Here is a 23,008-nt window from a genome sequence, read left to right on the forward strand (position 1 = left end):
TTCAATATTAAAAGGCACTTCCACTTGCCAAGGCTGTCAAGAGGGTGGCGTAAATTGAGCAAACTAGCAGGCTAAACTGATATTTGCCGTTTAGTCTGGAGCGTAGGATCCCCGAACACTTTCTTTCTTGAGCACTCGGTCTCAAAGTTTCTGTCACTCCTTCATTTGTCAACAAGTGTTTATGAGTGTTTGCCAGGCACTGTTGTAGACACTTGACATAAACGAAACAAAGAATCCTGTTCTTACAGAGCTTATATTCTAGCAAGGGAAGATGGAAAGTAGAGGATGAACATAACGAGTGACCTAGTATGTCAGAAAATCGTACGTGCTGTGGAGATATACAGAAGAATTGAGCAAGGGGAGTTGGCAATTGGTGGCATTGCAATGTTAAATAGGGTGACATGTGAGGATCTCATTGCAAAAGGAGTTTTCAGCAAAGACATGAAGTTAGTCGAGAAGCTATCTGGGGGGGCACAACATTCCTAGAGGGGAACCAGCAAGGACAGAGACCCAAAGTCTGACATGTGCCTGACCTGTTGGGGCAACAGCAGGCAGCTGATGGAGCAGGAGGGAGTAAGGACCTGAGGATGGGAGATAAAAGTCAAACAAGGCCTCCTGGGCCCTATCTTTTTTTGCTGAGTGATATGGGCAGCCATAGATGAGAATGGTAGTGATATAATTCATTTGCATATGAAAGGGATCCAGCTGGCTGCTTGACTGAAAACAGGCTAGGACTCTGGGGAAAATGCCAATGGCAGAAGAGGACTACAGGAAATCCAAGCAAAAATGATGGTAGCTTGCCCCAGAAGCCATGATGGGGGTGGTGAGGATGACTGGATTCTGAGTGAATGCACTGGAAGGCCAGGGTCCCTGCCAAACTGGAGTGTGGTTAAGTGACTGATAATTAATCTAAGTAACATGTCACTTGACACATGGCAACACACTGCAAGGCATTATTTTGTTCTGATTTGAGCATGTATCAAGGGGGACAAAAATTTCTTGGCCCAAGGAACCGGAAGGATAGGTTGGCCTTCCACAGAGATAAGAACAGCTAGGGTGGAAGGTTCTTGCACTGTGAGAGCGCAGTTTGATTTTGGATGAATTGACCTGGAGATGCCCTTAGGCATCTGAAGAAAAATGCGGGGAGGCATTTGGATTTGGTGGTTCACCGCATTTGGATTTGGTGGTTATCTATTGCCAGGGAACACATTGCTCCAAAACACTTCTAGTAAAAGCCGTCAAAGAGCTAAGCAAAATATCAACTGGTATTGGCACAAGTGTAACCTGACATAACATTCCAAGTTAAAGTGAGATTTTTTTTATATCAAGACCTCAATGAGTTCACTAAATCTTGACTCTTCTCAATCACAGTTACATGAAAGTCTGAGTTCAGCTTTAATCCAAACTCACTTTTTGAATTAACCATCTTGAGAAAGTTCCAACTATTATACTACAGAGTCCATAGGGTCTTCTCGTTGTTGAAACAAAATAAGTTGACAAAGTGGCAAAAAAAGAACATCTTTACTGTGATCCAAGTAGGCAAAATATGAAGAGACACCCCAGAGGTCATATTTATTCATGACATGCTGAACATTTGATCAGATGTGCAGAAGCTTCAACTGTGGCTTGTTCTCTGGGATCTTGTCCATCCAACCCCTGCCCCCCATCCATGGCTGCCCTTGCTCTGACCTCCCTACTGGATGCTCATGATGGGAAGCCCCATTGCCACCCATCTCACTTGATCTATAACCACGTTTTAATAATGACGCCTATCATCTGCCCTACTGATGGCCTGAGTACTGTTTGTCACTTGATCCAGTGGTTCACCAGCAGCAGCTCTGTGAAGTGGCAATCAGCCCTGTGCTATACCTCGCAGACTTGCTCAACTCATGGTGTTGCCATGTGTCATGTGAAAAATTACTTAGCGTAATTATCAGCCTTTGTTTAAAAATGAACCTCAGGCTTCTTTTTGGCATTTATAGGAAGTGAATAGCTGGCGTTAAGTTCCATTTTTCTTGTTCAGCCTTAAATAATTTTTTATTAGAGTAGTTGGCTTTGTGGAAAAAGAAATCTCCATTCACAGGGAAAGAAGAGTCTCTTGGCGGCTCAGGTGAATGCTGGCAAGGGAAAAGAATGGTGGGCATTAGAATTATTTATAAACTCTTAGTGTTTCTCGTCTGGTAGTGTCCTCATTGCAACTATCTGACCGTGTAAAATGAGCATCTCCACAGAGCCCCAGCAGTGGGGGTCTGCCTCTGACTCCAGAAGCTGAGTGAGGAAATCAGCCTGAGGCCATCACCACCATCACTGTGGCAGGGCACCTTCCACCAAGTTCCAAACAGGAAAAACGGGCCCACTAGGTGGAGGAAATTAGGAAGGCAGAGCAGGACACAGAACAACCTTCATTGAACAGTTACCGTGTGATAACCAACACCAATAATTAAATCTAATTATTAAATCTAATTAATTAAATCTAAAGTGCTGTTATCATGGCCATTTTAAAAATGGAGATACCAGGGGAGGGTAGACGACATGCCCAGTGTTCCACTAACATTAAGTGGACAGAAGCTGACAAATTTAAACCCAAGAGTCTGTTTCCAGAGCCAGGTCAGCTCAATAGGGATCAAGCAAAAGCCCAGGAAAGACCCAACCAGGGTCACAAATGGATCAGAAACAGATCAGGCAGAGGAAGAGGCTGGAGTCAGCTTTGGAGGAAATTGACCAAGCCATATCTCTGTATCTTACCTCTGTTCAGATCCTTACCTGCAGGCTTGTAGAATGTGCCCATTCTACAAGTTACTCCCACAATCTCTTCAAAATTCTCATGAGTTATCACCAAAGCTCCTGCATCTTTCCCTGTATTTGTCTGTGTTTTCAACCCGTCAGCAATGAGCACAGCAAAATGATAACTTCTAAAATGTGCTGTAGTATTTTCCCATTGTTTGAGATTTGATTCATGGGAAGTTTTCTGTTATGCATTGAATATGTTTAAATTTATTTTTATTTAGTTTTTTAATTAATGGAATTCTGAAGACTTTTCCATTTACAACTAAATAGTTTAAGTTTTGAAAATTTTTATCAAAATGTAAAAATCTACGCCCCTGGCATGTCTAGGGCAGAAATAAATTTTTATTACTTCAAAAAATACTTTCTAAGAACTGTAACCAAGTTTGCATACAACAGATAGTAATAAAATCAATATAACTTGCTTTCATATTTTCAATAACTATGTTATGTGACTAGTTATAACAAAGATATGATGAGTATAATTAAGATTGATGAGGAAAGAATTTTGCATTCTAAATTTTTAACACGTTAATTTTCTATTATAGCAACACGGTGCCAATTTGAGCATATTTGCAAAAATTTCAGTGAAATACAAGTCATTGTCTTCTGTCAGTTTCTTATTCCTGACCAAATCAATCAGCAAAAAAGGATCCTAAACTGTGTTCAAAGAAGAAGAAACTATCAAAGGAGAATAGACAATCTTGTTTTAATCCAAAAAATAGATCAAACTGCAATTAGTTAAAAAGAAGATGATGCAACCCCAGTACTTTCACAGAAACAAAAGGATTCTGATGTATGGAAGTTATTACACAAGTGATTCTTACTTAGCACTGCTTCCCTGAGGAACTTCTGCCTTAATTCTATTCTGCCCTATGTAATTGCACGTGTAATTTTTATCTTGGTTTTCAGAATCTTTCTATATAACTGTGGCAAAAATTCCAAGTATATTAAAGTAAATTTACTATTTAAAAAAAATGGATTTTTTGCTACTAACCATGACCCTTCAAAACTAGCCCATGTTACATGGTATTATATATCTTAAATGCAATTACAAATAAAAGAGATTAAAATACATGAACCATTTAAATAAAAAAATATAGAATAGGAAAATTAAAATACATTAAACAAATAGAGAGCAAAAAAACAAATTTAAAAATTACTAGGCACCCGTGGCTCACACCTGTAATCCTAGCTACTCAGGAGGCAGAGATCAGGAAAATTGCAGTTCGAAGACAAAGAGTTCTCGAGACCCTATCTCAAAAAAACCTATCAGAAAAAAGGGGCTGGTGGAGTGGCTCAAAATGTAGGCCCTGAGTTCAAACCCCAGTACTGCAGTTAAATAAATAAATATTGAGAAAACAGAAGCTTAAGATATAAAAATAAAACTTATTAAGAAAAGATTCAGTTTGAAATTGTTTTAAAAAATAAGAATATAAGAAAAAAATTTCAAAATCTTTCTAAAGAAACCTTTAATTAAATATGAAATAAAAGAAGACTTGAACAGTGGAGAGCTATACCATATTCATGGATGGAAGGATTCTATTATGAAACGATTGTTTCTACCCAAATTACTGTAGAATTGCTTCGTCAGTCAAAATCCTCACAGGATTTTTTGAAAATACAACTGATTATTAAATGTGCCAAAATAGCCAAGGTCAGTCTGTGAAGATAAGTAAAGGAGGAAGACGGGCCCTACCATCTATTGTCTACCAACACAAATCAATAGCAATTAAGACAGATGTTTTCAGGTAGTGGCATTATGGATGATTGCTTGTTTTCTTATTTATACTTTTTTCAGTATTTTAAAAAATCAGCCTCTCTCCCTAAAAAAACAAAACTTAAAATAATATATCTAGTTATTTCAAGAACAAGAAGGGGAAAGAGCAGCTGTAGGAATTCAGTCGGGTTGTTTTCATCATTTTTGTTCTCCCTTTTTTTTCTTCTTTATTCTTATTTGTGTATATTAAAAGCCAGTACTTTTTAAAGGTCACTTAGAAAAATCTACTCAGTGGCAGCACTAACAGATGACACACATTATATGATGCAGAAGGCTGAATATGCAACTCTAGTCAGTCACTATGATTCTCTGCAAATTGCCTATTAATGTTTGCATTACAGACTACACACACTACACACAAATCCTGTCTATCTATTTCTCTCTATATACATATACATATATGAATGTATACATAGATACATGTATAGAATGAGAGAGAGAGAAAATGGAATCTATCAATAGATTCCTTTTTTTTTTCCTTTTTAGTGATACTGGGGTTTGAACTCAGGGCCTCACGCTTGCTATGCAGTCACTCTACCATTTGAGCCACTCCACCATCCCAGTAGACTCCAGTTTTTATTACTTTCACAGAAACGAAATTTTGCTAAAGCCTTGTTAGCTACAGTCAATCCAAATGAAATTCACTTTACAAAATATCCTAGTCTCATTCAATTTTTTAAATGTTAAAAATCTTTTATGTATGTGTGTGGTGCTGGGAATTAGGGGATTGAACCCAGGAACTGGAGCTACACTGTGCTACACACCCGGCCCCCTAAATCTTTAAGGACGCAACCAGTGGAGCGTGGACAGGATATGCTGTTTTCCATTACTGTCCAGAATGACTCTGTGGTGTGCCTCTCAAGTGCCCTGTGTTTCCCAGCCCTATGCTATGAGACAAGTTCACTGTTAAAAGGAATTTGCTTTATGGTTTTCCTGGGGAGATAAGTCTTCTGACTTAAGGGTGCTGAGTGAGCTCAGTAGTATGGGTCAGGCAGAGTTTCGAAGTTAGTATAAGCTTTGGAGACAGTTTCAAAGCCTTTTTGAGATTTTTATTTCTGAGCTCTGTGTACTTAGACACATGTTCCCTCACCTGTGAAGCTACTAGAACCCCTGTGTAGGGCACTAGGAAAGACTGAATTTGTCAAGTCCTTGGTGCTCCATGGACATTGGTTTTCCTTAAATGCTGATTTAAAAACTGAAATGAAGTGGATATTTTGGGCAGTTTGGGTGTGTAAGTACTTTCAAATTCCTATATATTCTCCCCACTAAAAAAAATTTTTTTGTCCCCCATCTGTATTTCATAGTGACACCTCACTGTAAGTGTAATGGAGAGTTGATTAAAAGACAGACTTGTGGGACTTTCCAGCCATGGCATATGGCACCAAGAGAGGAGCTGGGTATCAGGTCAGTGCTGAAGGTTCCCCTTTCTCTCTCTCTCTGCTGGAGTCTATGGTGTATGCTGGTGTCACAGTTTGGGAGAAGTAATAGAAATGAGGATTATGTTAAAAAAAAAATGGACTGGCAGAGTGACTCAAACTATAAGAGTACCTGCCTAACAAGCATGAGCTCCTGAGTTCAAATCCCAGTGCCACACACACACACACACACAAAAAACAGAACCTGAGACTATTCTCTTCCATAGACATTATCAGACTAACCCTCACCCTCAGGAGGCAGATAAAGAAAGGGACTCTTCATTTCTCTGGACTTGGTGTGTGAGGACCACAATTCTTTCTGCAGCAGGGAAAGCCCCAGGAACCTGGCCTCTGCCTGGTCACTTTCCCCCTTAGTGGATGTGGGCAGTTACACTGGTCTAGCATCACCAAAGGATAACCTCTAGTCTGCACACAAAGGTGGGGCAAGCCCAGAGTTTAGTGGCGGGTGGAGGATGTGGGGAGTGCTTAGGGTTATTGTAAATTTCTTAAAGGCTCAGTGTCTCCCAGAATGCACTGTTAAAGCATGAGCTAAAAGGAGCCCTGCCAGATGTCCAGTTCTGATTGGAAGACTGCTACAGCAGACATTGGTCCAGTCTGTTTCATGAACACAATGAACTCCATGCAGATACTCTTGTCTCTAAAGATAAACCAAGTCAGGCAGTTCTGCAGGACCATGAAACCCTTGTGTGCCTCCCAATGCATCCAAAGGCCACTGCATATGACTGCTCTCTGTGGATTGATGACACAGCCAAAAACTGACATTTTATTCTGTGTTGACTGTGTGCCAGGCGCTGTGTTACGTTTTTTATATTCTTTATAACACTTGGTACTCAGAGCAACTGTCCTTGTATTTTTATTCTGTTTGAAGACCGAGGCAAAGGATGGTTGGGCTACTTAATACCTAGAATCACCACACCAGTAAGTAGTGGAGTGGGACTTTGAATCCCAGTTTGCCCTATTTGGGATTGCTATGTAGGGGCCTCATAGGCCTGGGCCCAGATGTATCAGTAGTCCATTTGAGCTAGGCTTTCTTGACACAGCTAGTGAAAAAAATGCAAAACAAAATTTAAGGAAAAATTATAAAATAAAAACAATTAGTCCCAGGAAACTTTAACTCAATTTTGCCCAAGGTATTCAAATTAAGAAAGTCATCTAAATTTGCCTTCTTCCTCTACCTTCAATACCCCTATGCTCTATGAAGGCATCATTAAACTCTCGGTGGTTCAGATGTCCTAGAAGGTTTTGAACTTCAGTTGTCCAGGACGTACATTTCCTCATTTTTATTAGGTGACAAATGTATTTATTTTCTGCCAAACTGTGAGCTCCAGATTGCTGTACCCTGACACAGGGAGCCCAGACAAAGGCCAGGAGGAGAAAAGACAGAAAGGAAAGGTGATGCCATCTTTGATAGCTGAATATCGTCTCTTCAATGGCTTCCAACTTCCACCATGGCTCTCACCGGGGTTAGCTCTACTGGCAGATTTATGCTAGAGAGACAAACGACAGAAATGAGCGCATAAATATAGGCACTTAAAAACCCATCACCTTTCCCTTAGATAATGTTCACCTGAAAAGTCACTTAGAGGATATGCACACACTCAGTAAGACAAAGGGTCCTTTCTAGTGTGGAACTGAGATGGTATGGCTGAGGCAGAAGCCAAAATGTCCTCCTTTTCCTCCTCCCCCAATGCATTCAGTAACTAAGACCGTGTCATTCTATCCATGCCCTCCACTGCTTCCAGCCCCTCACAGCTCTCATGGCGCTCACTCATCTCCCTGCCCATCCAGCCCCGCTGCATCTTCCATGCCTCCGCAGGGAGCAATCACTCTAAGGCTGATCCCATGAATGCACCTATGTCACTTTACTCTCTTCCCTTCAAGTCCACAATGTCAAATATCAGCTCAATGAAACGTCGAAGACATCACATGCCTTCTGTATGGAGCTCAGCAGCTATGTGTGGCACTGAGACCACTTTATTCTTGGGTCTGGATGTGCAAGTCCTGCTTCCATTGAGCATGGAAGTGCTAGTTTTCAAAACTCCTTGAACCTCTATTCTGGACCTGACCTTGCCAGTTCCTCTACCAGGAGTTACCTTGCCTCTTTACTGTTTTGTGTGAGACCCCACTTGTTCTTTGAAAGTAGTTGAAATGTCATCATGGCATGAAGCAGCCCCGGGGGCTGCAGGTAAACTGAGGCACTCTCCTCAAAGTTCCCTTTGCCCTGGCCTGACTCTTTCTAATTGCACCACATACCACAGGTGCCTCCAGATGGGGCAGACCTTAGCCATCTTGGGTTCTATCAAGCAGGTGCTCTGCCAAGCTTCGCTGGATAAATGAAGAAATGCTAGCCCAACAGGAATAGTTAGTTCCTATGAAATAGCCATTTTAGACAGAATTTTCCAAATGACTATATATGGCAGTGCCAGAATAAGAACAGACTGATGATTCAGCTAAACCTGAATTCAGTCCCTGATGCCATAGGGGTCTCAGACCTCTAGACACCAATTCCCTCCTCTGTCAAATGCCTGTGTGGCAGTGGTACCACCACATCATCACAGTAGGAAGCTTGGAAAGATAAGGACAGGAAAATGTGCATCACAGGACCAGGCACTATGGAAGGGTGTCCAAAATGCCATCTTAAAAAAAAAAAAGTGCCTGCATCCCCTGCTTTTTATTGATTCTTTATTTTTGTCCTGAATCTCTCACAAATCAAAATCCAACTCCCCACTTACTTTCCCTTTTCAATAAAAAGTTGCCCACTGTCCACTCCGTCCACGAGAGATAGCAATGGGAGAGGGACCTGCACTTGGTCAGAAGGGCGTGGAGGATGGTGGCCATTGTGGGTGGGCCCTGGAATGAGAGGTCTGGAAAACCCATGGTTTACCACGGAAACCGTGACAGGGACCTTTGAGTTGACACCTAGCCTTGTCTTCCTCCCCTGGGCCTTCTGAGCCCCCTCTGGGTGGAAGGACAGACACCGCGGCATGCAGCTAGAAGCCCACTCTGTGGTTTGACTTTTCCTGTCCTCCTACTTGCTGTTGAGTGGGCTGCACTGCTATTACTCACGGGTCACTGCACTCACAGCCCAGAAAGCAGGGGAAACACAGGCCTCAGCACCTTCTGACTGTCCCCCAAGACTCCTGACGAGCATTACCGGAGCTGAGAGGTTCTCATCACCACAACTCACTTCTCTGAGCAAGGGACCACCTTGCAGTTGCCTCTGAGAGCAAAGGACTTGTGGTAGATCCATTTTCCTCAACCAAGCACATCTTTTAAAGAAGTGACTGTTTTCAACCTATTTTGAAGAGGTTCAGAGTTTTCTAATAGCTGCAGACCTGGGAGAGGTTTCTCTTTAGCAAGGTCCTTAAAATTGGTCTCTGCTGCACAGTGACTCCTGAACGATGGACAGTGTTGGAATCTTACACATTACTTCAGATTTCTTCTAGAAATGAGTGTCACGTAGCTCTGCCTCCCAGGCGCTGCCCGGGGAGGAAGCACCTGTGTCGGTCGGTGGGGTTGCATGGGTTGGACAGGATCTCTTTGGAAATAAGCATGAACTCCACGCCCAAAGCAAGAAACTGATACCTCAAACAAATAAACCATTCAGCATGGAGTGGGCAGAGAAGGATCCATGCTTCTTACTTTCAGGAAGCTTTTGCTGATGTTAAGCAAGTGCCAAGTGCAAGGCAAGACCCTCGTTTTACACTGAAGAGTGTTTAATCAAATGACCTGTGCAGAAAAAGTGAACTTGTATTCCATTATCTTTTTGGAAGAGCAGTCCAAGTGCCAACAGATGGTTCAGTTAACAGAGTCTTTGGCATTAAGACTGGGAAAGACAATGCAATCGAACAGCCCTAATCTGAAAATCCAAACTCTGAAATGCTTCAAAGTCCAAAACTTTCTGAGTGGCACCACAGTGGAAAGTTCTATAATGTAATGGGTTGCTAGCTGCCTGTTTCTGTAATGTTTTAATGAAACTCAGCCATGCTAACTTGTTTACACGTGGTCTGGTCAATGGCTACTTTCACAGTACAATGGCTGAGTTGAATGTATGCACAAAACCAAAATATTTATTAGTACGGTCCTTTATAGAAGAAATTTGTTGACTCCTAATCTAAAAATCCAGAGAATCAACTGAGCAACAACAAGAAAACCTGTTTGAACAAATAGAAATGACTCTACTTCTGTAGGATAGAGTGGGAGTGGGGGTAAAGTTGAGTTGTATAATCTATTCTATCCATGCCACCAAAAAGGGTAATTGATCTAAAAAGAGTTCTCAGTCCTCAAAATCAATTGAGATTCTGAGCCCTACTCAATATAAGCTTTGTGTAAGATGTCCTGTAATTGTTCAAATTAAATCTGCAGTCTTTATTCAGGGCAATGCTATTATTTGTGAAAAAAAGTGCACAAAACTGGTTTGGTAAGAGCATTTGATTTGGAGTCAGAAGACATGGGTGTCAGTCTCAGCAGTATGAGCTTTTTAGAGGCTAACAATGTCCTTGCCAGCCTGGTTCCTCATGAGAACGTGCTGAAAGGCTGGGGCTGGAATTAAATAAGACATATGTAAAGCCCACCTTGCAAACTCCATCATGATGAACAAGTGCTAATTCTTCAGAGGGTTTAGATATGAAATGGTTACAAGTTTACAGTGTGGTATTTAAAAGCCAGTTTACAGGAAAACCAGTAAAGATTATATGCATGTTCATAAAATAAACAGATTTCACATTATGGTCAAAAATTAACCAAATGTCAAGCAGACTTAAAACTCAAGAACGAAACAAGAAGAAGACAGAAAAGGTGGGAGGTGAAATGACACAAGAAAGAATGCAAGAGGAGAAAGTAATTAAAGGAGACAGGACACAAGAGAAAGCCAACATTCCCTATGAGATGAGAAGGTTGAGGGGTTGATGGATTGAAGTTGGGGAAACCAATGGCTTTAATATAAGAAGGAAAGGTGGCTTATCATAAGCTCTTTCCCATCTCAGGTTCTTTACAGGTACTACTCCCTCTCTCTAGAACACTCTTCTTGCTTTGGTCAACTTCACACCAATACACCATTCTTCCCCTGAACCTCAGGTTTCAGTCTAACTGTCACCTTTGCAGAGAAGTCTTCCCTGCCATCTGATCTAACATCTCTTGCATGACCAAGTAAGAGAATGGCAGGAAGAAGCTGCACAAGCAAATGGAGAGGCTAGAGATCTAGAATACTGGATTCTGGGTATCTCAGGACCTAGGACTAGGTCAGTATGGCTTTTTCTTTTTAACAAGGCGGCAAATATGTCCATGAATAATGAAAAATTCAAATGTCCATAGATTTAAATGTACGTAAAGCCTGGTGCAATGTTTCCATCTCCTTCTGAGGAGAGTTGGTGCCTCGTAAGATCCAATGAAGACAGAGACTTTGTTGGTTACCTGTCATGTGCTCAGCACCTAGCAGAATGCCTGACACATAGTAGGTGCTTATCAAATACTGACTGGACAAAGGAAGGTAGAACAATCTTATCAAGACTTCACATATTTTGGGGGCAACCCAAAGGATTCTGCTACTGCAGTCATAGCTTTGTTGGCCAAATCATAGAAGAGACATTGCCAAAATTGTGTGGCTGGGAATAGTGTTAGAAGAAGAGTCAGACGCTGAGTTCCCTACAGTTTACTATGTGTGTGACCAGGCACAAAGTGCAGCTCTGTGTCAATACTGTAAATACAGCTTTCCTCTTGGAATTATTTGAGTCCTTCAAAGGATCACAGCATACTCACAGATGAATTCCAGTTGTTAACCCTAAGTCTTTTGTCAGAACTGAAATTGAGAAATCATTTTACTCACATTTTCTTCATTGAATTGCTTTTACATTTGTTTTTATTTTTCTGCAAGAAAAAGGGCAGAAAAGACAAAAACACACAGTGGTATGGATAGTGCTACTCCACACCCAACAATAAAAACCAAATTGCCTTTCCCAAAAATGTGAGGCATATCTGGAAAACATAAATGATACTGCACCAAAATGTCTCACCAAAGATTGGTCCTTATTGTAGGTTTTTGTTTCTTCTTGTTTTCAATCATTCTCATTCCTTTCTCCTTCCACATGCCTTGCAGCATTCTCTACAGGGTTGTTCAATCTTAGAGTCTTTGTAAATCTGACATTTCTAGGAGTGTTACAGTATCAAGTGTGTATATCCATTTCTTTCTTTCTAAAGAACCCTGATTTTTCTAAGCATTCACTCCTTCCCCCCTCAGCCCATATAAGAGGAAGTTGACCTATCTTCTGCTTGACCACAGTAAGCATGTTTGGTCTGAGGATAATCCCTCCCCCTTGCAATGATTGACTTAGAAGTAGACATGTGACTCCATTCTGGCCAATGATAGGCCAGGAAGTTTCCTAGTGGTATGTAAAAAGTAGCAAACTGTGGACTGGGGGAGTATTCCCTTAAGCAATAGCTTAGGAGACCATAGTGGAAAAGAACCCTTTCTAAACATGAAACAGACTCCAAATCACATCAGGAAACAATTCCAAAAGAGCAAACGGAAAAACAGAATGTTTCCTCTTTAAGAACTGGAGACAAAATAACATGTAAAGATTCCATATATAATGACAATATTTAGGGATAAAGAAAGAAATGTATACTATAAGAAAAAAGTATGGGGAAAGGAGTAAAAAAAAAAAATCTATGCCAGAAATATAGAAATGAAGCCTCAATACCTGTGGGCTTAATTGTAAGTTGCATGTGATTGAAGAGAAGAGAAGTGAATTAGGACTAAGGAAGTCACCTAAAATTCAGGTCAGAAAGATAAAATATAAAGTACAAAAGATAAGAGACTGGAGAATAGAATGAGAAATAAGTATCTAATAATAATTCTCCAGGAAGAGGGTAAAAGAGAAAGATGGAGAGGCAATATTCAAACAAAAATGGCTGAAAGTTTTCCAGAAGAGAGGAAAAACGTACCTCCACATTTTAAGTAGACTGAAACTAGAGAGGTATAAATAAGAGCACCTAGACACATGATCATAAAACTGCAGAACAGCAAGAGATATGAGAAAAATCTGTCACCATCTAACAGGAAAAGAAAACGTGAGCTAAAAGGAGTAATAACTCAACTGACAGTGGATTTCTAAGAAGCAGTAAAAGATGCCAGAGACCAGGGAAAAACAATTGCCACAACATAAACCTAAATTCTAGCTACATTTTCATACAAATGAAAAGCTCAATAAAGATGATTTCTGACATACAAAAAGAGTTGACAATGTTGATCACAGAAATCAATAAAATGCACTGATAAATCTGATATTTATTGGCTGGTACAGTTAATAGCAACAGCTAGTTGGAGGTTGGGTTTTTTTTTTGTTGTTGTTGTTGTTTTGTGGTACCAGGGATTGAATTCAGGGTGTCATGAATGCGAGGCAAACACTAAACCACTGAGCTATATCCCCAGCCTTGGATGTTGTTTAAAATCAGAATATAATAGACAGCAATATCATAAAAGACGGATGAATCCAGAAGGAAGTTAAACCATCCTACTTGTTTAAGAAAAAAATAGAAATATTAGTCACCTCTAGATTTAGAAAGTCAAGATCTAGAGTTAGAAAAACACAATGTCTACTATTCATGTTAAATATTAGTGATGAAGTCTAAAATAATAAAAGAATGTATGTTTCTACATTCCAAAAGGAGGTCAAAGAAAATGCTAAAAGGACTTTACATCCTTTATGGCCTCGGTTCCATGTGAGTCAGGAAGGGAAGTAAAAACTGCAAAGCCAAAATGTGCAGACAGGAGGTAGAGACCACACTAGTTGGTTTGACAGGGAAAGTGTGATTTCTAGAAATGCTGACTAGTTGAAATGAAAAGGCCAAACAGAAACAGCGAGGTATCATGGGTATGGCAACAGCAGGAAGCCCCTCTCTCACCTGGGTGGGTGGACAGAAACTGGAATTCTTTGCAGCTTGGAGGAGAGAGCCTTGCATGCCGCTTGGCTGGGCTGGAGTATCGGAGATCAGAAGAGGTCCCTGTGGGACTGGGTCCCAGGGCTCTGAGAAGGGCATCCTGGACATCAGTGCTGATGGCACTGCAACCAGGCTGTTCTCAGGATCTGTGAGGGCGGGGAATGAAAAGTGCTATCAAATCCTGTGACTGGATAGAACTGCCATTGCCAAGGTGAAGATGGATGTCTCAACACAGAAACAAGAGTCTGCACACTCCCAGTCAGCAGAGCCACCAGGGAGCTAAGCAGCAAAGCAAGAGTGGGGTTTGCAAGGCACAGTTCTGCCTCACAGATCAGAGGATGGTGGGTTTGGGATTGAGTGATAGCAGTGTAATAACCAGCGCAAACTATCCTGTGATTGCTTTTCTCCCTCACATTCCCTTCTCGTGTTCAAACCCCAAGAACACACCTCTCAATTTAGCAAGATGCAAACCTCTTTTATTAGAAATGAAGACATTCTCATTCCTCTCCTCAGAAGGAGGAGATATAATGTCCCAAAGTCATTGCTACCCTCTCTGGGAAATGGGCCACCACTTTAACCTCTGGGCTGGGTTCATTTGTCCTCCAATTCATCATGGTCCCATCTGAATATGGTGTTGCCTGAAGACTAAATTGTAAATTAATCTTCAACAAAATTTGTTCAAAGTAATAGAGGAGAAAGGAAGAAACATGTCAATAAAAATGCTCACACCCATAGGATGCACATGTGGGAAAACAGACATAGATTCCTCCTTTCTCAAGCTGGTCAAGTGGCTGTGGCTACTTATAACTTCTTTTTTCATTGCCCAGTCTGTATCCTTTGTCGTCACCATGGCTTCAGCTCATCAAGGTTCTCTATGTAGTGACTGACCCTCCATTCCTAAGGGCTCTAAATCCTTAGTGGCCCTGTAACATTTTTCCTACCACGGTCTTGCTTTCACCTGTGTTATTAGATAGGGACTATTAAGGGGCAACCAAGAAAATCCCCTGGGTTACAGTTGCCTTTGGCCCTCAGCCCTCACTGTGTAGCAACAACCCAATTTCCTCTTGGTGACTGATCCCACAGTCCACTCTAGCCAGGGGAAATCCCTCTTTGCCACTTGGGTTAGTGGCATGAACAGCTCCATGTGGCCTCTTCCTATCAGTGGGGACATTCTCTCCCTAAGATATCCTGAAAGAGCTCAAATTCAAGGCAACAGAAAGCAAAAGTTCTAGAAGTGTGTTACCAGGTATAATAGTGTGGTTTCTGACCTGATAATGCTGGCTTAGGGGAAAACAGGACTATGGGATCAAACCCAGGGTACTAACAAAAACACTTCCATTAATGCAGGAGTGGAGCTCAACTTGCTTTTATTTTTCTCCCCAGCTACGCCGGCATCCCCCAGTATCTCCTTTGCCTGAAGAACCACCAGCCTTGCTCCTCTCAATGTCTTCATTTCTGAGACATCAGAGCAGCCCACCACCATCTTCTCCCAGCAGCCAGTCCCACACATCTCTGTCAGAAAGGAGTGTCCCCATTGTACCACCCCCAACTCCTTGGGGATGAAAGAGCATCTGCCCAGAAGAACAAAGCAGTACGTTCCAGGAGCTTATGGAAACGGTGCTCCTGATATCAGAACTGCTGCCACTTGAAGATACAACACACCACCTTGAGTCAACTCCACCTCATTTCATAACCATCTGCAAGTGAGGCAAGATGGCAGGCCCTTGATCGAGATCATGTGTTCCACCACACCATCATCACATGGAGCCTCTCCCAGAGATGAGCCCTACTCTATGTTCCTCCCTTTCCTGGCCTGTCATTGTTCCTCCCATTTGATTCCATGTTTTAATGGCCACCTATGGAGTGTGACTTGCACAACAAGGAGATAGCTTAATGGGTGGTTTCTAGCACCCATGTCACTATTTTATAATCATATTTCATAGCTATGTTTTCATAAGTCTATCTTGGTGACGATAGAAACAAAGTCAAAAAAACAAGAACAAGAAGTGATTTGAGTAGACAACACTCTACCTTATCTTCCTGGAGAGAAAACATTTCATTTCCTTCACATGAACCTAAAGACCATGGCATCTTACTGCATTTCCTTTTGTCCTGCTGGATACTGAGTTAGTAGTAAAAGGGAAAGCCATGTATTTGGCTTGTAGTCTGCACAGCCACCCAAAGCAAGTAACAAATGATTTAAACAACACAATAGTGCAAACAAACACAAAATAACCCAGGCTGCCTCTTCCCTGAAGTAGGTGAGTGGGTAAAAATCCTTCATGAAGAAGAAAACATGGTGGATGACATGGGGAGTAGAAGGTAGAACCACTGTGGTGTTTGGGAACATACCCAAAATTTAAAAGGAGGGGACTTTAGCTGGAGTTTGAGTTAAAAAAAACAAAAACAAAAACCCAGAGCCTCTCTTTGCCTTTAATGGGCCATAAGCAGTAAGGGAGAGATGTCTTATTTGCCAAGGGTGTGCTGTGATAAGCACACCACTCTTATAAACAAAAATGTGCCTAGAAGAAGATAGTCATTCTAGCAGAATCTGGGCCCTTGAGGTACTTCAGCTCTCACACACATAAATTTTGGAGGAAGAACATGAATTTCTATTTACTTCCAAAGAACAGTCTGTGATCTCACAGTATGGGTGACATCTTGAAGGAGAATGAATTTACACAATGGTATGCACCATAGGAAAATGCAGGGTGACTTCATTTGGTGCTGAAGTGGGGAATGCCTCTGGCCATTTGCCTTGGATCTCAGCAAAGACTCCAAGTGACCCTGGTGGCAATGTGAGAGAGGAAAATGGAATGCATCCATATTTCTTTTTTAATGTTTCAGATGGAAAATTGTTATAAATACATATTCTTAGAACTCAAGGTCAGCCTGCCCTAAAGAATAACTGAGCTTTTTCTAGGCAGCTAACAGAATCCCTTTGGTTCATCTGTGGTGAAGGGAGGAAATTGCTACAATGACCTGTCCCTACCCTCCTCTGTGCCCTCAGCCCTCACAGCTCCTAAACCCACCCAAGTCCTCCTGGTCAGTGTTCACTGTGGCCTGTGAGGATGGCCATATGTTTTAGGATGGTTGAGATGTTTTGAAAATGTGCTGAGGCTCAGTGATATTTATGGGTCCCTTGTTTGCACTCGCTATTTCTTCCATTCCTCTTACTCAGCTCAGATCTACTCAGCAAGATAAAGCCATCCTCCCCTCTTAAATCAAGGGAAGATGAGGAGCACCCCCAACCCTTGGCTCTCTACTTCCTCACTCCCAGCCAAAGCCACAGTTGTTTTCTGCCCACAATTCTCATGTTGAGTTGAAGCTAAGGGCTTCATAGAAAAGGAAAACTTGATAAGAGTCCAGAAGTCAAGAAACATCCTGCTGTTAGGGGGAATATTTCCTGCATGTTCAGAATTCATTTTTTCCCTGGCCTTACAACAATTATGTTATAGTACGCAGTGGTGGCCACAAAGATTGAAAAGGAAACTTTCAAGTTTGTCCTTGTCAATGAGGAATGTCTCAAGACTCTTGTGTACCCACATGTATTTATTCATTCTTCAAAGCTCCTGATAAATTCCAATTCTTCTGTAAACTTTTCCTTATTAAGTGCCTACAACTGACCCAAAATTATGCTTTTCTTTTGATCTGTTAAATTAAGCTTTTAATTTATACCTACAACAAAGCTAGGAAGTGCCTAAATAAGAGTGGGTTGTCCTTTCGTTGACTTTTGATGCTTTCAAAACAAAAATAATGACCCTCATCTATTATTATTGTTTTTACTATCAAAACACTTGGCCACGAGTACATCATCCTATGACAGGGATGGAGTGGGATTCTCTCAAGTTTATGAAAGACATCCTGTCATTGGGACCCTGCCAAATCTCAACACAGGTCCCTTTTCTACTTGGAACCAGGAACCTGGTGGAAATAGGTCATCCATGCCAGCAGGTACCGTGTCAAACCTAGGTCAGTTGATGACTCCTTTGTCAGGTACCTTGTTCTTGGAGATTCTGCTGGTGCTTCTCCTTAGCTTCCAGAGGCTGTGTGGAAACTGAAGCAGATGGCTAGTCAAATCACAATTGGATAGAAAAGATGCAAGGACCAAGCTTCTAAACTGGGACTACTCAGGGTTCTCACAAGGTGGATGGCTTCACTCAGAGCCTTTCCATTATACTCCAACAGAACAATCCAACAATCAAACAGAGAATTCAAACCAAATACTCATTTTTTTATGTATTACATGTACTCAGTGGATTACTATTCAGCCAAGAAAAAGAAGGAAACCCTGCTATTTGTGGCAACATAGATGGAACCAGAGGTTATTTTGTTTAGTGAAATAAATCAGGCACAGAAAGACAAATACTGCATGTTCTCCCTCATAAGTAGAAGCTAAAAGAGTGGGTCTCAGAAATGGAGGATAGTGGTCTCTAGGGAGTTGGAAGGGGGAGAGGCAGGAGGAATAAGTGTTGATATAAAGTCAACACCATGACTCTGCTTTAAAGGAAATAAGAAAAAATTGTCTATTCTGAGTCAAATATGAGTGACCATGACCTAGGAACACAGATTCAAATTATCTTGAATGACATGTACCATGGTGGAAGAGGTTACGTGAACTTTTATAGTCACAGAACAAAGGAGAGTCATAAATCAATACATTTCCCATTCTGTTGGTGGGAGCATCAGGTATGCAGCTACAGCAAAGCTGGAAAGTCTTCTGTAGGTTTCAGCTGTTGTCTTACAGCCTTCTTAGCTGAGGGTTGGCGGAGGCTAGAGGCTGAGGCCAAGCTCAGTGTTAGTCATGAGAATGCTAGGTCAGATGCAGAAGTTAAGGAAATTGACCATTACAGGGCCTGAGAAAGCCGGACATGGTGGCTCACGCCTGTGATCCCAGAGGCTGAGGTGGGAGGATCTCAAGGTCAAGGCCATCAGGACTATAGTGAGTTCAAGGGCAGCCTGAGCTACACAGGAAGCTGCTGTCTCAAAACAAACAAACAAAACAAAAGGAGCTGAGATCGCCTAAAATAATTTTGGCTGTGGACTACAACATTCCATCTCTCCACAGTCTGAATGTTCTAGGCAGCCAAGGTCAAGCTGTCACAGTGTCTTTAACATAGATGCAGCTTCTTCAGAGAACTTCAGCTCAAAGAGAGAGGCTGAATAATGGATACCAAACTCCTAGTTAGCTAGCAGGAATCATTTCTAGAGTTCCCATAGCGCAGTGGGATGACAACAGCTCACAATAATTTATTATGTATTTTATAAAGATCTAGAGAAGAAGAGGCCAAAGTTTCCCAACACAAAAAAATGATGCCTATTTAAGGAGATGGGCATGCTGTTTACCTTGATTTGTTCATTACTCATTGTATACTTATATCGGGTTATCTCTCTCTATCCTGTAAATATGTACAATTACCATAGTTCCATTAAATTTCTTTAATTCTTACTTCCCAGGTCTTCCAAGAACTACAGATTCAAACAGAAGCTGCATCCATCTGACTTGCAGGTAGCCCCTCTGTTGAAGAGGACAGGCAGGACAAGGACAACGTCCATGGTCCTTTTATTAATCGAGGAGATTCTCTCTTCTTCACCGGGGCCTCCAATCCTTGTGTCACTGAGTTCCCGTAAGTGCCAGCCTTTCCCGTTGCAGGTTCCCCACACTACAGTCTTCAGGAACTCCCTAGGCCTTTAATTAATTCATGACTATTATAGCAAACAGAATGTGGAAATGTCTTCTAGAGAACCCACCTGCATTATTGTTAACTAGGCCTTCCTCATCATCTATTTTTGCTTTTTCCTGAATTTACCCAAATTAGATTGAGTTAAAAGAAATTAAGGAATTGAGTTGTATGCACAGATAAAAAAAAAAAGTAGTAGCAGTTGAGTTTTAGTAATCTGCTACCCATTCCAGGGCTTGGGATATTAATTTGGTTTCTCTGTTAAGACCCTTTTATTAATTAAGGCACATTTGTGACCACACAGCCAATGACTGAATCTATCACTTTGGAAGACTGGCACAGAAACAAGGGCTGTTCCTGCCCCAATCTTTCATGAGAAGATTCGGAGCCACCTTGGCCTTCCACCAAGAACAAAGATGGAATGGGGGTGTTTAATTTCTTTATTAACATGCCAGCCCTTCTGAGATCACAGGGCTGTCTTGGAGTTCAGGTGCTGTAAAGATGATGGATCTGCACACAGCACTGCTCCGATGATTCTGTCTTTGTTTTGGGAATGGTTGTCTTTGTTTTGGGAATGGCTGTGGTGAAGGAACAAAACCTCCAAAGTTCAGCATTTGTTCCTTCCGTGTTCCTTCCAGTATAGTTTGTCCCCAGCATGCTTTACCCCTTTGACCCTCGTAACCCACTCTGTGTGCTAGAGACAGCTTCCATCTTCATCCCCCCAGAAGCACGCACCTCCAGCCCACAGCCTGCTCTTGGGCCCCCTCGTGGCACATGTTAACATCCAAAATGTTGTGTTAGGTTCAATCTCCCTACTCTCTTCTGGTCATTTGTCTGAAGACTGCTTCATTTCCTCTTGAGATCCAAGCTCACCTGGGACCTCAGTTTGCTGGAAGGAGTCATCTGGTATAGAGATGCATTGGAACCAGGGTTCCCTGTGTTCCTTGTCTCCACAGCAAGTACCTAAACTCCAATGGTCACCCTTTATAAAGCACCTTACCCCAAAACAGATTCTGACTCGGGAATTCCAAACACCTCTAAAGAGACCTTTTATACAAAGCCTTTTCAGTACAACTCATCAACCATATTCTTTCTGGCCTGGACAGTCCCCCTGATTCAGATATCCTAGGTTTAGAAGCCCTGTAGGGATTTGGAAATGGCCTAGAACCACAAAGACTTGCAGTGACATCCTCAACCTATCTTTTCCTATTTCCCTGGGCAGATTCCCTCTCCATTTCCCCAACTGTTAAGGAAGTGACTAAATCTGCCATATAAAGTAAATGAGTTGCTGTCACATATGGTTTTGAGGATTGAGGAATGAAGCAGCTAAAATGAAGATAACTAAACCTGCACCTAGCAGGTTTGTGATACAAATGCTCACTGCTAATTGTTTTTCCCTCAAAGGGAGAAATCAAGGTCAGATTGATAAGATTAGAACTGCCAATCAAAGTTTCTGATCTCAGTGTCTGAGGGGTGACTTCACAAATTCGACAACCTCCTTATTTGCTGCAAATTGGTCTGGCAAACCACTTAGTGGCAAAGCAGTGGGGAAGGTTTTTGTGTTGCAAAACAGATACACTTGCAAAAGAAGGAGCCAAGACAAAAGTGCAGTTTGGGGGTACTAGGGTTTGAACTCAGGGCCTCAAGCTCGCTAGACAAGTACTGTACCACCTGAGCCATGCTTTTCATTGGTTTTTGAGTCAGTTCTCATTGTATAGCTCAGGCTGGCCTCAAACTTGCAATCGTCCTGCTGCCTGGCCCTGAAGCTGCACTTCACAGCTCTAAAGAGGCCCACATTGTGGCTGAGAAGTTTGGAGTCATACTTAACAACTGCAATGTGAACTGAGTATCAGGGTACGTAAGGAAGCTGGCTCCCTGAAAGTCTGTAGCTACAGATAGGACTGGGGCAGGAAATGGTTGATATTGTATCACATTCCCTTACTTGCTACAACATTCTAGAAAAGTGCTCTGCACTATATCCTTACAGATATCCACACAGGTAACTATGGTCCTATAAATTTCATAGGCTCAGCTCATCCTGCTCAAGGTAGGAGCCAATATTAACATTTATGACACATTTAGCCTGAGAATAGTAACAATAATAATAATAGCCCACAGTCACACGGTGCTTACTACGTGCCAGACGCCATCCTCAGCACTTGACATAACGGTCATCCACTTCCTTTCTGACACAGACATCCTAGATCATGTGAGGTAAGACTTTCAAACTGGGTGTCACAGACAGATTTTTTTTTTCTCTTTCCAGGATGACTTCCTTTAAGTTACAAAATTTCCATTTTTCTTAATACTATGGGAAGTCACACCCTATTCCACTACCAAGAGACAGAGCCTGTGGAAAACCCATGTATGCTAGCCAGGTGACGGCTATGCCCCATGACTTCTTTTGTCCACTCAGGTGTAATGAAACCATGTAACTTTCTTCTTGGCTCACCCAGAAAGACCATTTCTGATGTCAAACCAGGGTGGCCAGAATATGCAACTCTTCCCTTCATGCCAAAGATCTTCAGACACCGTATTTCTATGAGAGTCAAGGAGCTGACATAAGTGAGCCTCAAACCCAGAGCCTGCCTGAGGCAGGGGCTGGATGGTTTGAGAACTACAAGAGTGTATTGGGGCTGCTGTGACAAAGTACCACAGACTGGGGCCTTTAGCAACAGAAATGTATGGTCTCTCTGTTCTGGAAGCTGAAAAGCCAAGATCAAGGCATTGGCAGGGTTGGTTCTTTTTGAGGACTGAAAGGAAAGAGTCTGTTCAGGGCTCTCTTCTTGCCTTATAGATGTCATCTTTTCTCTCTGTCTCATGTCCTCTTCCCTTATGCATCTTTGTGTCAAAATTTCTCCTTTTATAAGGACACCAGTCATATTGGATTAGCACTCACCTTATTGACTTCACATAAACCCCCTTGTCCGTGTAAAGATGCTATCCCAAAAGCCACAATCTAAGGTACTAGAGATGAGAACTCCAACATATGAATGGGAGTGGAAGGGATAAGTCGAGCTCTAACCAAGAGGTTGCTATCACATTGCAGTAGGAGAATTGACAGAGGGGCTGTGAAAGACAGGCAGGAAAAAGTGAGGTCGAAGTGAGCCTGAAAGGATGGATGGAAACAAATCCTTGTGCACTTTGTCATTGAAGGTCTAATATATGTGATCAGAAGTGGGCTAAGGGAATCCAGAGATAAGTAAGACATGGTCACTGTCCTTAAGGTGCTGACAATCTGACAAAGACAAGCTTGTGAGAGACCATGTGCTAAGGAGGAGGATGGGAGAGCACAGAGAAATAGTCTCTCTCCTGTGCAGCCTGGAGTCAAGCAGGTTGGGTGGGACCCCAAAGACCAAAATAACGAAGAAGCCTCAGGGCTGGGCCAG

General features: G+C 41.9%; 1 long non-coding RNA gene across 11 annotated transcripts in view; it reads right to left on the reverse strand.

Moving 5' to 3' along the window:
- Positions 1-956: 956 nt before the first annotated feature.
- The window catches only part of LOC141422604 (uncharacterized), a 182,860-nt gene continuing 160,808 nt past the window's right edge, over positions 957-23,008 (reverse strand). For 9 of the 11 annotated variants that reach the window (XR_012447297.1, XR_012447287.1, XR_012447295.1 and 6 more), the window contains 2 exons: positions 13,903-14,084; positions 957-7,487 (listed from right to left, as the gene is read on the reverse strand). This is a non-coding gene — a long non-coding RNA (uncharacterized lncRNA). The remainder of the gene's footprint in view (positions 7,488-13,902; positions 14,085-23,008) is intronic. The other 2 variants (XR_012447305.1, XR_012447296.1) reach the window with 1 other exon arrangement.

This window comes from Castor canadensis, chromosome 1 (genome assembly GCF_047511655.1).
Source record: "Castor canadensis chromosome 1, mCasCan1.hap1v2, whole genome shotgun sequence".
Classification (NCBI taxonomy): Eukaryota; Metazoa; Chordata; class Mammalia; order Rodentia; family Castoridae; genus Castor; species Castor canadensis.